The following is a 15,324-nucleotide window of genomic DNA, read 5'->3' on the forward strand; positions in this document are numbered from 1 at the left end:
ACATTCTCATTCTTATTAATCAGTAAGCAACAGAATACCAAAAAATACGGACCTATAAGTCTACTACCAATCATGTGTGTATGTATGTGTGTGTGTGTGTGTGTGTGTGTAAGTGTGTGTATATGTGTGCGTGTGTGTGGAGAGAGAGATGGTATTATACAAAGAATCTTTTTGCCACAGAAAATTGATTTTAAAATTTTTATCTTAGAGATGTTAACTGGTAGGCTAATAATGAGATCGATTAAACCTAAATATAGGCTCCGAGTCTGTTCCTTATAATTAAGACAATAAAAAAATGAGTGGTTCAAATCTCCGATAGATTTATTATTACACGAACAAAAGAAAGTTTCATAGATTCCAATCCTATTACTACCAATCATATGCAAGGTATTCACAACGATTATCAAAATCCGCTAGCGCTTATAGCTAATAGCGAAATACCGCTAACATTAACCTTCATAGATTTCGAGAAGGCTTTCGATTCTATTTATTTCAAGGCAGTAATTAAACCTTTGGCCAAACAAATTGACAAACCGTGTAGACTTTAGCAAATATATACAGACAAGCAAAAACTAAGGTAAAAATTTATGAAAATACTCCAGAATTTCCCAATACCAAAGGTGTCAGACAATAAGACGCAATATCAGCAAAGCTCTTCACTGCAACTAATAAAAAGGTATTAAGCAAAATGAACTGGCAGAAAAAAGGCCTATCCATTGATAGAGAATACGCCAGCCATCTAAGATTTGCAGACGACAATGTTCTAATTGCTAATAATTCTGCAGAACTACAAGAACTGATAAGCGAAGTAAATGCAGCTAGCAATGAAGTTGGTCTAAAAATAAACTAAACAAAAACCATGCACAACGAGCTAGTTGATGTCCAAAATATAAAACTAAACACTGCACTTGAGACAGTAGACGAGTATGTACACCTGGGACAATTAATACATAAATCTGGCTCCTTGCTCCCAGAAACCAACAAAAGAATGAAACTGGCTTGGGCATCTTCTGGTAAAAATGCAGTTATATTCAAAGCAGCTATATACAGGATGCCATTCCACCTGAAGAAAAAAGCATTCGATTATTGTATACTACCAAGCATGACATACGGCTGCGAAAGTTGGACATTGAAAAAAATTGAATGAATCCGACAGAAAACCAATGTCCCAAAGTAGGTGGAACATTTAGCGAGAAGAAATGAAAATAGATGGTCCACTAGAAAGACACTGTGGTATCCAAGAGACGTCAAGAGACCAAGAAGATGTCCAAATTTAAAATTGGACTTTGACATAAACACACCGGTACAAAATGGCGCAGAAAAATTAATATTAGAGAGTCTTGGACAGAAATAAAGAACGAGTATGTAAGGGAAGCTTCACCATAATCGGTAAAATAAGCTGAGAAGAATGATGATAATGTTGATGATATCTATATACAAAAAATACATAACAAAAAAATTTGAAATAAAAAATTCATTTCAAACAAATAAAACTTTATTTAGGATTATTTTTCTTATACTCTGATAAAGAACTACCCGCAACGATTGCCATTATGCTAATAAGACACCTAAATTCTAATTAACTTGTCGTCTATTTTTACTCTTTTAAAGTGGTGTACCTTGAGGTGCCACTGGATTATTTAATATTCCGCAAAATCACTACAACTCGAGAATGTTGTTTATTATGTTATAGGTTTATTATTGTGTTTACTACTAATATTTTTAACCCAATTATACTCATTATCATTAAGGTGGTTCTAGAGGTAGTTATAATTTTATTATTACCAGACAGTGCATAAAAAGCTGGCATATAAACAATATTATTTGTGTTCTATTAGTGAACTACATTAAAAAACTCATTGTAATGAAGAACATTGAACTCATTTGGTATAAACTTTTTTTTTCGTAAATAATTTTATGATTGTTAACGGTTTTAAAATTAATTTCTTTACAGATATACATATATTAATATTAATTAGTTATTAATGTTAGTTAAAGTTGTGGTTAGTAAATGGTTCCTGTTATGCTGCCACTTAATATTGAAAAAATTCTATATTTTATATAGGTATTATTATTTATATAAGTTACATTATCGGAAGTTGCAAAAAGTTTCAAGAAAGAAAAGTTACAGAAAAAAAGAAGTTGCATTATCAGAAATCAATCTAATTCTGATACCAATCCAAAACATACCCAAACCATACCTAACGTCACTAAATCAAAAAACAAACACTAATATACCCTTACCATAAATTAACGAATTCCCTGAACAAATATCGAAAATGTTGGCAAAATATGATATCAGTGTTGCATAGAAATCGTCAAAAACATCCGGAAAATATTTTTTAAAATTAAACTCAATGTTAATAAAGATCATCATCTTCTTCTTAGGGTGCCTGTCCGTTCCGAACGTTGGTGATAATTCTGGCTTTGATGACTTTGTTGGTTTCTATACGGAATAGCTTTGTTGAGGTCTTTCTATACCATGCTTTTAGTTTAACAAGCCGGGATAATCTTCTTCGTCCTGGGGCCCTTTTTCCTTTAATTTTATCTTGCAAATTGCATTGGAGTACCTCGTATGTGCCATGGTTTCTCATTATATGTTCCAATGACTACAGCTTATGGCCCTTTACGATGTTGACCAGATCCGCGGCTGTGTTCATCCTCCGCAGTACTTCTTCATTGGTGACTTTTTCTGTCCTTGGTATCTTCAGGATCCTTCTGTATAACCATAGCTCAAAAGTCTGAAATTTTGATAGACTTTCCGTCTTCAATGTCCACGTTTCTACTCCGTACATATGCATTTAGTACACGTATTATTTAAGGAGCCTTTTTTTATTTCTAGGCTTTAGGTTTCATTTAGGCTTCACAGAGCTCATAGTCAAGAATGCACTTTTTGCCTTTCCGATGCGACATTTAATCCCTTGGGTATTGTCCCACGACTCATTGATTATAGTTCCCAAATAGTTGTACTGTGAGACACATTCAATTCTCATTTGGTTCACATACAGATTTGCTCCAGTTATGTTTTCATAACTGAAGCAAAGATAATCATTAGCTTGGTTTTACTGGTGTTTATATCCATTCCATATGTTCTACTTGTTTTCGTTATTTTGTTTATTAAATTTTGCAGCCCTTGTATGATATTGGAAAACACTATTGTATCATCTGCATACGGCAGGTTATTGAGCTTGTCTCCATTTATTGAGATGCCTTTATCAATATCTTTTAGAGCCTCTTCAAAAATGTGCTTCGAGTACAGATTAAATATCAGTGGTAAAATTATGCACTTCTGTCTTACCCCCCTTAAGATTTTGACCTGATCTATATATTCTCAATATATTCGGAGCACCGTTGATTGATTCCAATACAAGTTGGCTATTATTTTTAAGTCTCTTCCGTCAATCCCTGTCCTCTTCAGCACTTCCATCATTTGTGCATGCCTGACTCTATCGAAAGCCTTCTTGTAGTCAATCATGCATGCAAAAACATTACAGCTGACACCTCTACATTTCTGATACAATACCTGCACGCTAAATAAATCTTCCCTCGTACCAACAGCGTTCACAATTAATCCAAACTGAATGGGCGCAATTTGTTCCTCACATTTCCGGTAAATCCTCTTGTGGATGACTTTTAAAAACAGCTTCAGCAGATGGCTCATTAGGCTAATGGTCCTATAGTCTTCACAAACTTTTCCTCTTGGTTTTTTGGCCAATGGTATGAATATTATTTTTATTTTATATGTTGTTTGTTGTTTTATTCAGTTATTGTTTATTTTTTTTTGTTTGTTGTTTATATCTAATAGCTTCAGTACTTCTGTAGGAATTTCATCAAGTCCCGGTGCCTTTCCATCCTTCATTTGTGTGACGGCTGCTGTCAAAGATCATCAATCGTATGGTATTTATAAAATTATAAAGACTACAATTCAACATATATTGGGCAAACACACCAATATCTACATAAAAGGGTTGTTGCACACAAACACATTGTAAAAACCAACAAAAGCCTTGGCCAAATATTCTATAGAAAGTAGCCTTACTTTTGATTTTGAAAATGTACAGATTTTGAAAAAGAACAAAACTACAACAAAAGATGCATATTGAAGATGATTCACAAAAAGAAAAATCAAAATGTTGCAGGCATAAATATAAAGTATATTGTGTAATGTTTATTTAATTAAAGTGCATATTGAAAATGGCAAATAGCCGAAACATTTAAGCAATAATTAATTACTCTAAATGAGATTTGCGATGATGTAAAGATCCCTAGCGATTGGAAAACCGGGAGTTTTTCACAACAGAAGAACCAGAAATTCAAAGAAGAATATTAAAGAAAAACAAAGCTTAGTTTTCACTCGTTTATGTGTTCCACTCCAAAAGCACACACTGGAGATAAAAAATCAGGGTCTAAGAAACTATTATCAAGCCAATAATATGTTATGGAAGGGAGACCTTGGTGATGACAAAAAACAAACAGAAAACTAGAAGTATTTGAAAGAAAAGTCCTATAGATAATATTTGGACCTATTAACCAAAACGAAGCATGAAGATCCAGGTATAACCATACCTGAATACCATACTTACCAACTGTTCAAAGAGGCATCGAACTCAGACAGAATTCGTTATTCGATGGGCAAGTAGTGAGAATGGAGACTAAAAGATTGCCAAAAAGAGCCCTAGATAGTAAAATGCAGGGGATAAGACCAAAAGCAAGGCCACGGAAAAGGTGTGAGGATGAAGTGGTAGCGGACGCTCAAAATTTGCTAGACGTGACAACCTGGAGAAGACGGGCTCTAGTTTATGAATTTTCATCAACGCTTGTGTTAAAATATTATTTTTAAGAAAACTCTTGGAAAGCCCACATTGACAGTTATTTGACCGTTTGCAAAAAAATGTAAAAGTGTACAACGTTAATTTAAACGTTAAACCATTTAACAATAATTGCTGGTCATTTATCATCTCAGTCAATAATAGGAAGTTTCCGTTATTATCTTCATTGTATCAAATCATAATTTATAATAATTAATGGCTAATAAGTATATTTTTAATAATATACATCCACTTGACTAGCAGTTTCACGTGAAAATGTCTAGTTTTGCAATACCTGTAGTAATTTAGGCATCGATTGAATGTGTGTTTTTGTCCAACATTTCTATGAAATAGATTTCGCAGATACTGCAACAAATTTTATTAAATATATGTTTTGACACGCGGTAATGTAAATTCGGCTATAAAATTTTTAATCATCATAGAAAAAAAACTTTTACCGTTTTTAAAATATTCTCGTAAAAGATGATCACGCTTTCTTTTGATACGCAATTTGATAGTTCGGTATATTAAGCTTGAAATATTTTATAATGTATTTATCTTTAGTACACAGATACAAATGGTGATAAGAAACTAAAAGAAAGCATGGAAACATTCATATCACAAGAACTGCAGGCGCAAATAAAACTGAGGAATGCAACAAAAAGAAAAGAAACAGTCTATACCGTAGAAACAGAAACTTTCACGGATAAAATTGGGATACTATATAGGAAAAGTAAATTGAAGTATTATAAAGATCGCATCTACATAAATAATGATCTGATTGCAAAAGAAAAAGAAATACAGAAAGAAATAGTTAAAATAGCAAAGAAAGAAAAATATGCAAAGGAAAACAGACAAAAATAGGCTAGAAGAAGTTGTTCGTGAATGGGAAAGAATGTATATGGGATGAAGAAAAACAACAAGTAAAAGAAGATACCAAAGAAAAATTACCAAAAAACTAGTAGAAGAAAAACAGTCGAAAATATATGATACCGAAACGGCAAGGCAAAATAATACAACCATGGAAAACGAAAAAATAAAGACAAAAGAAAGGCAACAATCCAAGGATACAATAGAAATTGGGAGTTGAAATGTGAGGTACTTATGAGCAGGAAACTTTAAGAAACTTGATCAAATTATGGAAATCTATACACTAGATATCCTTGCCCTGCAAGAAACGAAACAACTGGGAAATGAAATAATAAAAATAGGAAAGAGCACACTGTTCAAGAGTGGGGGAACCAAGAGATATTTTGGTGTGGGATTCATGGTGTCGGAGAAAGTAAACAAAGCAGTTGTGAATTTTCAATCAATATCAGACAGAATATGTTACTTGAGAGTCGGAGGAACGTATAGGAAGATAAGTATCATTAATGTACATGCGCCCACTGAAGATAAAGACTTAGAAACCAAAACAGAGTTTTACGAAAAGCTAAGCACCCTAATAAGGAATATACAGAAATAAGATATAAAGATAATCATTGCTGACATGAATGCAAAAGTCTAAAAAGAGGAAATATATAGAAGAATAACAGAGGGACAAAGTTTACATAAGGAATCAGATGAAAACGGGAAAGAGTTAATAGAATTTGCTACAGAGAACAAAATGAAAATAGCTAGAACAATGTTTGATCAGAAAGACATTCATAAGATAACATGGACTTCTCCAGATGGAAAAATAAAAACTCAGATAGATCATGTCCCAATTGAAAGCAAACATGATAAGTCAATAACCGATTGTAGGAGTTAAAGAGAGGCAGATACCAACGGTGACCATACACTAATAATAGCAAAACTAAAACAAGAACTACCAATAATTCCAAAACCTGTTAGAGATAGATTAAATTACCAATTAGAGCGCCTTCAGAAGAAGCAGGTTGTAAACAATCTAGAGGAAGAAATAAATAAAAAGCTAGAGAATCCAGTCAAATAGGATATAGAAGAAGAGTGGCAGACTATACAGACAATCATGTCGGAAGCAGCGGAAAAGTGTATAGGAAGAGAGAAAGACGGCACGACTGGTTCGATGAAGAATGTAGGAATACTTTGGCAAGAAGAAACAGGGCAAAACTACAAAGAGATAAAGAAAATACCCAAAATACGATCGAAAACTATGGGGCAAAAAGAAGGGAAGTGAAAAGAATTTGCAAAAAAAAAAGAAAAGAGAACAGCTAGAAAAGCAATTGAAAAACATAGAAGAAGCCTACAAAAACAAAGAGATAAAGAATTTCTACCATGAAGTTAAGAAAACCAGAGAAACTACAAAGAATAATCCACAGTATTGCAGAAACAATACTTACTTCTAGGTGAAACAACAGAAAAATTAAACAGATGGGCGGAATATTTCGAAAATCTATTAAATACAGACCAACAAGAGGAACTTGAAGGAAATGAGAATTGACAAGAAGATGAAGAAGGAACGTGCGAGGAACCAACTTTGAATGAAGTCAAATAAATAATAAGAAACCTAAAAAATAACAAAAATGTAGGAGAAAGTGGTATCTCAGCTAAGATTTTTAAGGAAGGTGGCGAAAAATTGAAGGAAAGACTTGACACTAATAATTTGGCCGAAGAGAAAGAGGAAAGGAAGAAATGCTGAAACAATGGAATAGTTTCTATTCCTATATATATATATATATATATATATATATATATATATATATATATATATATATATATATATATATATATATATATATATGGAATAGTCCTATCTATAAAAAAAGGAGACAAAACGAAGTGCGATATAGAGGTATAGCACTATAAGAAGTAGTCTATAAAATAATTGCAAAAATTATTAGGAAAAGAATAATAAAATTTGATAACAAAGTGATTGGAGAATACCAGGAAGGTTTTAGATCAGGAAGAACAACTACTGATCAAATAAGTATGTTAAAATTAATACATAATAATAGCTATGAACAAAACTTAGGATTACATATGCTATTTATCGATTTTAAACAAGCAAATGATTCCCTAAATCGAACGATACTATATGAGGCCATGAGAACATTAGAAATACCAGAAAGGCCCATAAGGTTAGTGAGAATGACGCTTAGGAACACGATGAATAGATTAACAATAGAAGAAAGCTCTTCAAGACAGTTTACAGTAAATAGAGGTTTAAAACAAGGAGATCCGCTATTAAAGAATTTATTCAACTTAGTATTAGAACAAATCGTAAGAAGATCAAATAAGAGCACAAACAGGACTATTTTCTATAGCAGGGAACAATGAATAGCATACGCGGATGATGTGGTGATACTAGCGAGAACAAAAAAACATTTAGAAAAAGTTTTTCAGAAATTTGAAGAAGAAGCGAAAAGATATGGATTATTAATAAACCAAATAAAAACGCAATATATGGAAATGAGAGGAGACTTAACAAATAATAACAAATATATCAAAATGAAAGGAGCAGAGACTGTCTATTATAGTGTTGAAAAAGTGTCAGAATTTTAATACTTATGAGTAACCATAACGAACACGGGAAAAGAAGAAAAAGAGATAGACAAAAGATTAATGAAGGGAAGCAGAGCGATAGGGCCACTAAATTCATTACTGAAAGCAACAAATATGTCAAGGACAGCTAAACTGCGAGTCTACGAGACAATAATCAGACCCACAGTGATATATGCCATTGAAACGTGGATTATGAACTAGCAGGAAAAATAGAACGAAGAGATCTGGGAAAAAAAGGGACTCAGAAAAATCTCCGGAGGAATAAAAACGGCAAAGAATATTTGGAGAAGACGAACGAATAAAGAAATAATGAGGACGCATGCCAGAGAATCGAAATGTTAAAAGAATACTGAAGGAGGAAGAAATGGGGAAAAAAGAAGAGGACTTCGAAAGAAGAAATGGTTGGAAGCAGTAAAGCAAAACTTGTCAGAAATACGCGTGAGAAATTGGAGAGAGAAAGCAAATGAAGGGAAATAACCAAGTTTTTAGAAGCTAGGGACCTACAAGGCCTGTAGCGCTGTTATATATATATATATATATATATATATATATATATATATATATATATATATATATATATATATATATATATATATATATATATATATTGTTACGAACATGCATTCTAGGTAGCCCATATACCGGTTGCATCGCGAGACGAAGAGAAGCTTCCAGATGAATCGAGCGCGGGAGAGATCGACCGGTCAAACAAACGAATTAGAGGTAGACTACTAGAGAATATTCTAGTACATAATAAGTTTTATATATAAGCAGACCTTTTATGAGTTAAGTTAGTTGATAAGATATTTTCGTGCTGTAAACTTATAAATAAATATATTTATGTAAATTAAGAACCGCTCGTTTTATTTAATCTCGCTACAATATATATATATATATATATATATATATATATATATATATATATATATATATATATATATATATACATATATATGTATATATATATATATAAACAGGCTTTGATCCTTTATAAAAATTCTATTGTAAAATTTCACTATATCAGTTTTGTGAATAATTATTTTCTATTAAGGTTAAAGTGTAACTTGCTAATTACCTGACAATTAAAAATTACTCAGTAGATAATGGATGCTTCTATAAAAGAGAACTGTTTTTAAATAATTACGGCAAATGATTAGTTACCATACAATTATTTAAAATGTAATACCTAAACTGTTAGAGTTACTTAAGACCAAGGTGCAATTCTCACGATCTTTTTCCCAGGCGCTCTTTCTAAATGCTCTCATATTTTGTCGCAATTTCTAAAAAAAAATAATATGAAAGAAAGGCAAAATAATCGAAAATATTTTATTAATTATTGGTATAAAAAATATCAAGAAAACTAAATTACAAAAAATAAAAAATAGATTCATATCTCGAGAAAGAAAGAAAGAAAACACACACAAAAGAAAGGTCTACCAGTGACAATGTGACATTAAAGATTTTTAAAAAGTCTTTGACAAAGAGCATAGACAATGTATCTGGTTAAAGCAATCAACAATATGTACACAAAATACAAAGAGCATGACTAAATAGCAGTCAAACGAAACAAAACTATTAAAAAGAAACCAGATACTATAACTGATAGAATCAAAATGAAGGTCATCATTCTGAAGGTCAGCCTTCTACGTCCTATGTGTAGTTGGCCTACATCTGCTTCTTTTGTCTTCTCGTGATTTCCACACTGTAATTTTTTGAGTCTACCACTCGTCATTTATTCTGGTCACATATCCCGCCCATTTCCTCACCTTTATATTCTCTAAAAGTATGTTTCCTCCAATCTTTATGACTTCTGTAATGATAATATCTTCTCCCGGAGGTTTATTTCTTTTTATTTTCTTTAGTGTGTTCCTTATTTCGTCTATTGATATATCAGACATCAAATCTAATCCTTGGTTGATTATCAAGTCAATCATAGTTTTGTTGACTTCTGTATAATTCTGTATGGAAATCTACTACCCTTAGTAATTCATCTCTTTTTCTTCTTTAAATGCCATCTCCGCGACGAAGGTTGGCAATCATCATGGCTATTCCGACCTTCGAGGCAGCTGCTCTGAACAATGGCCTTGAGCTGCAATCAAACCACTCTCTCAGGTTCTTCAACCAATAAACGCGTTTTCTTCCTACGCTTCTCCTACCCTCTACTTTTCCTTGAATTATGAGTCTCAAGATGTTGTATCTTTCGTCTCTCATCACATGTCCGAGATATTGCAATTTCCTTTCTTTTATTGTATTTTCCATTTTCCTCTCTCTGCCTATTCTCCTTAACACTTCTGTATTCGTGATTCTATCCACCCATGGAATCCTTAACAATCTTCTAAATGTCATCATTTCAAATGCGTTAAGTCGATTTATTATATTCCGGTTTAATGTCCATGATTCAGCTCCATAGTAGAGTACACTGTGTACAATTTCGTTAATATTTCGTTTGTATTGTGGTAGAGTAAATTGATTAGAGTAGAGTAGAGTAGAGTAGAGTATTTTAGCACCTGTGTAAAAAACCAAATATATAGACCTCAAGAAGTTTCTTGGATTTATACAAAACTGAATAATAAGAGATTTAAATCCACACTTACTTGTGGAATCACATTTCACATAAATGTTAAGAACGAGGTAAAAAATTGAGATAAAATAAGATAATTGGTGATTTTACTAGAGAACAGTCACTACATCAATGATACAACGTTTAGACAAACACAACCATTTAGTCCCAATTATAGAGTGCCAGAAACTTGTTATAACCAACACAGCTGTTCAGAAGTTCTATTTTTGTTCCATAATTACAGAAATTTGCATTAAAAATGTGATCGATGATAGTGAATAAAGTTGGTATAAATTTTGCAAACGAGAAATATATAGAGCAACCTTTGTTATTGAATGCTAATGTAACTAAATGCTTACAATTATAGAATAATAATATAGTTGTCTGTTCAAATGAATTTAAAAACATCAAAAGGAAATATTGAAGTATTTTCTTTAATGAAATGTAGTCAAATTTGTTTATCTATAGTATAAATCATAATTATAAATGTATGGCAAAATATCAAATGGCAATGGCTTTTAAAGTAGCTAAAATAGATTATAGCAGTATTCTTTATATGACATCTAGTAGCTCCCTACTAAAATCTCTAAACACGATTCAAAGACATCCCTACGACTATGCCTCGGTACTTTTAAATTAAGTCCGACTGAAAGTGTTTGCGTTGAATCTTCAGAGCCACCACTTCATCTAAAAAGGCACCAGCTTCTACTTTCATACTTTGTAAGAATATCAGTAAACCCAAGTAACCCGGTAATGAATCTAATCAATCCCATAGAACCTTCCACAGCAAACGCATCTAATCAGTCTCTCACATTACCACAAATATTATCTCCTTTATTAGATTTCATCAACCTTTCCAATACTACTTCTATTTATACCCCCAAGACAGCTCCATGGATGCACAATCTTCCAATATTCAATACCGATTTATGCAGATTCGACAAAATAGAAACCCCAAACTCAATCCTTAGAAAATCCTTCCAAAACATCCTCAACTTAACACAATTTGATGAAATTTTATACACAAATGCGTCCAAGAATGAAGACTGTTGTGACTCCGCTGTATCCACACTGACGACGACAATAAGCTCTATGCGATTGCCTAAAAGTTGTAGTATCTATACCGCAGAATTATATGGAATACTCCAAGCATTAAAGACTTTAATCCATCCTACTTCATATGAAAGCATAAAAATCGCCATTTGTACTGATTCTCTTTCCTCGATTCATTCCATAAGATACATTTTCTCTAGTCCCACTAGTCCAGGAAAAAACCACTAGTCCAGGAAATCCATACCATCTGTAATCAACTATATTCTGCTAACATAATAGTCATAAAGAGAGAGTCAGAGGAATACCCTAAATATTTTAAATACAAACTTTAAGATTGCAACATGGAACGTTAGAAGTCTGTTCGAATCAGGAAAACTAGCAAATGCATGCCACGAAATGAAACGTTTAGGGTTGCAGATATTGGGTTTGAGTGAAGTTAGATGGCCAGGTTCGGGTAAAGTTAAAACCATGAACAAAACTTTCTATTACTCGGGTAATAATGATCCGGTTCATCGTAACGGGGTTGGAGTAATTTTAGAAGACAAATATAACAATGCCGTCGCAAACTTTGTACCATTTTGGGACCGATGTCTTCTTATTCAACTATCCGAAAAGCCAGTAAATATTAACATCATTCAAACTTATGCCCCTACGGCCGATAAAACCATAGAAGAGCTAGAAGCGTGGTATGCTGACGTAGAAAAACTTATAAAGATGACCAAAAAACGAGACCTAACATTTATCTTAGGTGACTTTAATGCTAAGTTAGGTAGAGGAAAAGTTTCTGGATTGATCGGACACTTCGGACTTGGAGCAAGGAACGACAGGGGAGAGAGAATGACCGAATTCTGCCAACAACACAACATGGTAGCGACAAATACATGGTTTAAATTACACCCTCGCAGATTGTACACTTGGACTTCACCACAACACAATGAAAACAGAGTAATCCGTAACCAAATAGATTACATATTGGTCAAAAAAAGGTATCACAATGCAATTATCAGTGCAAAAACATATCCTGGAACTGACATCAATTCCGATCATAATCCTGTTGTTGCAAAAGTTCGCGCAAGATGGAAACTAATAAAGAAACAAAAACCTCAACACCAACTATTAGACATCCAATTATTGAAAAACGATACCATACATCAGACAGTAAATAAAGAATTAAACAAAAATTTAGGAAATATCGACCACAATAGAATTAGCGAGTACGATGACATAAACGTTCTGTGGAAAACTATTAAAGAACAAATGAACAATGTAACGGAAAAACATCTAAAAGTAACACCTAGAAATAACAAACAGGAATGGATGACAGAAGAGATTTTACAATTAATGAACAAACGAAGAGAATCTAAAGGAAAAAATGACAAGGACGGAGAATACAAAAGACTAAATAGAATAATTCGAAAAAAAATATCCGAAGCAAAAGAGAATTGGCTAGAAACAAAATGCGTGGAAGTAGAAGAACTTCAACAAAGCACGATTTTTTTAATTTACATAAAAAGATAAAAGAGTTTACATCGACTACCAAGAGAACGACTTTTCACACCATGCTGCACACGGATGGCAAACTGCTAGAATCAACGGAAGATAAACTGAAAGAATGGGAAAACTATATTAAAATTCTTTTTCACGACATACAAGAAGAACCAAGATTGGAAAATAACAACGAAGGGCCAACAATTCTGAAATCTGAAATCATAAATGCAATTAATCATCTTAAAACAAATAAAAGCCCAGGTCCAGACGGAATATACCCAGAAACGTTAAAATTAATCAGCGAAGAAAATATCGAAATATTTGTCCTTTTATTCAATCGCATTTATGATACAGGTAAAATACCCCAAGATTGGATGGAGTCAATATTCATCCCACTACCAAAAAAGCCAAACCCACAACACTGCAATGAGTTCCGTCTGATAAGCCTTATAAGTCATGCAGTAAAAGTCCTACTAAAAATGGTACATAATCGTATCTATAGAAAGTGCGAAACAATCATCGGAGACGATCAGTTTGGATTCAGAGCCGGCATGGGAACGAGAGAAGCCCTGTTCAGTTTACTAGTTCTCGCCCAAAAATGCTACGACCAACAGAAAGATATATTTATATGCTTTATAGACTTCGAAAAAGCATTTGATAGAGTAAGACACGACCTACTATTAGAAAGTTTGCAAGAAGTCGGTTTAGATGGAAAAGACATCAAATTCTTAAACAACTTGTACTGGAACCAAAACGCCAGAGTTAGGATCGAAGGTTCCACATCCGCAGAAGTAGAAATTAGGAGGGGAGTTAGACAAGGATGTGTTCTGTCGCCTCTGCTGTTTAATCTTTACTCCGAGTTTCTATTTAAAGAAGCATTGGAGGATTCTAAGGATGGAGTCAAGGTGAATGGCGTAAATATCAACAGTATCAGATACGCCGATGATACAGTGTTAATTGCGGATTCCGACTTAGGTCTACAACGACTCATCGACAAGACCAACTCGACCTGTGAGCAATTTGGTATGAAAATAAACATTAAAAAAACCAAAGTGATGTCAATCCGAAAAAACCAAAACGTACCTCAACCTTGCACAATAAATGGGCACATTTTAGAACAGGTCAATAGATTTAAGTACCTGGGATGTTGGATCGATAGCAGCCTAAATCTTGATCTAGAAATAAGATCGAGAATAGAACAGGCCAGAAAGACTTTCGAAAAAAAAAACTGCTTTGTGATTCTCGAATAAAACTCGAAATTCGACTACGTTTATCAAAATGCTACGTCTGGTCGACTCTTCTATATGCAGTTGAAACGTGGACCCTTAAAACATCAACCGTAAAAAAATTGGAGGCCTTTGAAATGTGGATCTACCGGAGAATACTCAAAATTTCATAGACATCGCATACCTCAAACGAAGAAGTGCGGCATAGAATAGGCAAGGAAAGAGAACTTTTTAACACAGTAAAAGTTAGAATAACATCATACCTAGGAAGGAAAAGACTATCGTGGCTCAGAAACATCCGACAATGGACAGGGCTAAATGTTGAACAGCTAATAAGAACAGCTGAAGATAGAGAAGAGTTTAAAATTGTAGTAGCTAACCTCCATTGAGGAGAGGGCACTTTAAGAAGAAGAAGAAGAATAGTCATAATGATATGGACTCCATCTCATGTTGGTATATTGGGAAACGAAAAAGCAGACCAAGCCGCTAAAGCAGCATGTTCTTCTGACATAGCCTTAAAAGAGGTCCAAATCCATACGGATCTTAAGATAAAACAATATATAAAAAAATATATAAAACTTATTAAGATAAAAGAAAAAATCCTCAGCTCATGAGCGGACCTGTGGAGTAAAACAAAAACTAAGCTGCATGAAATTCAACCCAACTTATCTCGCCTCAATATCTCCTCTATAAACAGGAAAGAAAAATCAGTTATTCACCGACTACG

The 15,324-nt window shown here is 33.3% G+C and overlaps 1 protein-coding gene across 1 annotated transcript in view; it reads right to left on the bottom strand.

Moving 5' to 3' along the window:
* Positions 1-15,324, bottom strand: part of LOC140449349 (pyrokinin-1 receptor-like) — a 40,663-nt gene that overhangs the window by 23,902 nt on the left and 1,437 nt on the right. The gene's annotated exons all lie outside the window — the stretch shown is intronic.

The sequence above is a fragment of the Diabrotica undecimpunctata genome, chromosome 9, assembly GCF_040954645.1.
Source record: "Diabrotica undecimpunctata isolate CICGRU chromosome 9, icDiaUnde3, whole genome shotgun sequence".
NCBI classification, from domain to species: Eukaryota; Metazoa; Arthropoda; class Insecta; order Coleoptera; family Chrysomelidae; genus Diabrotica; species Diabrotica undecimpunctata.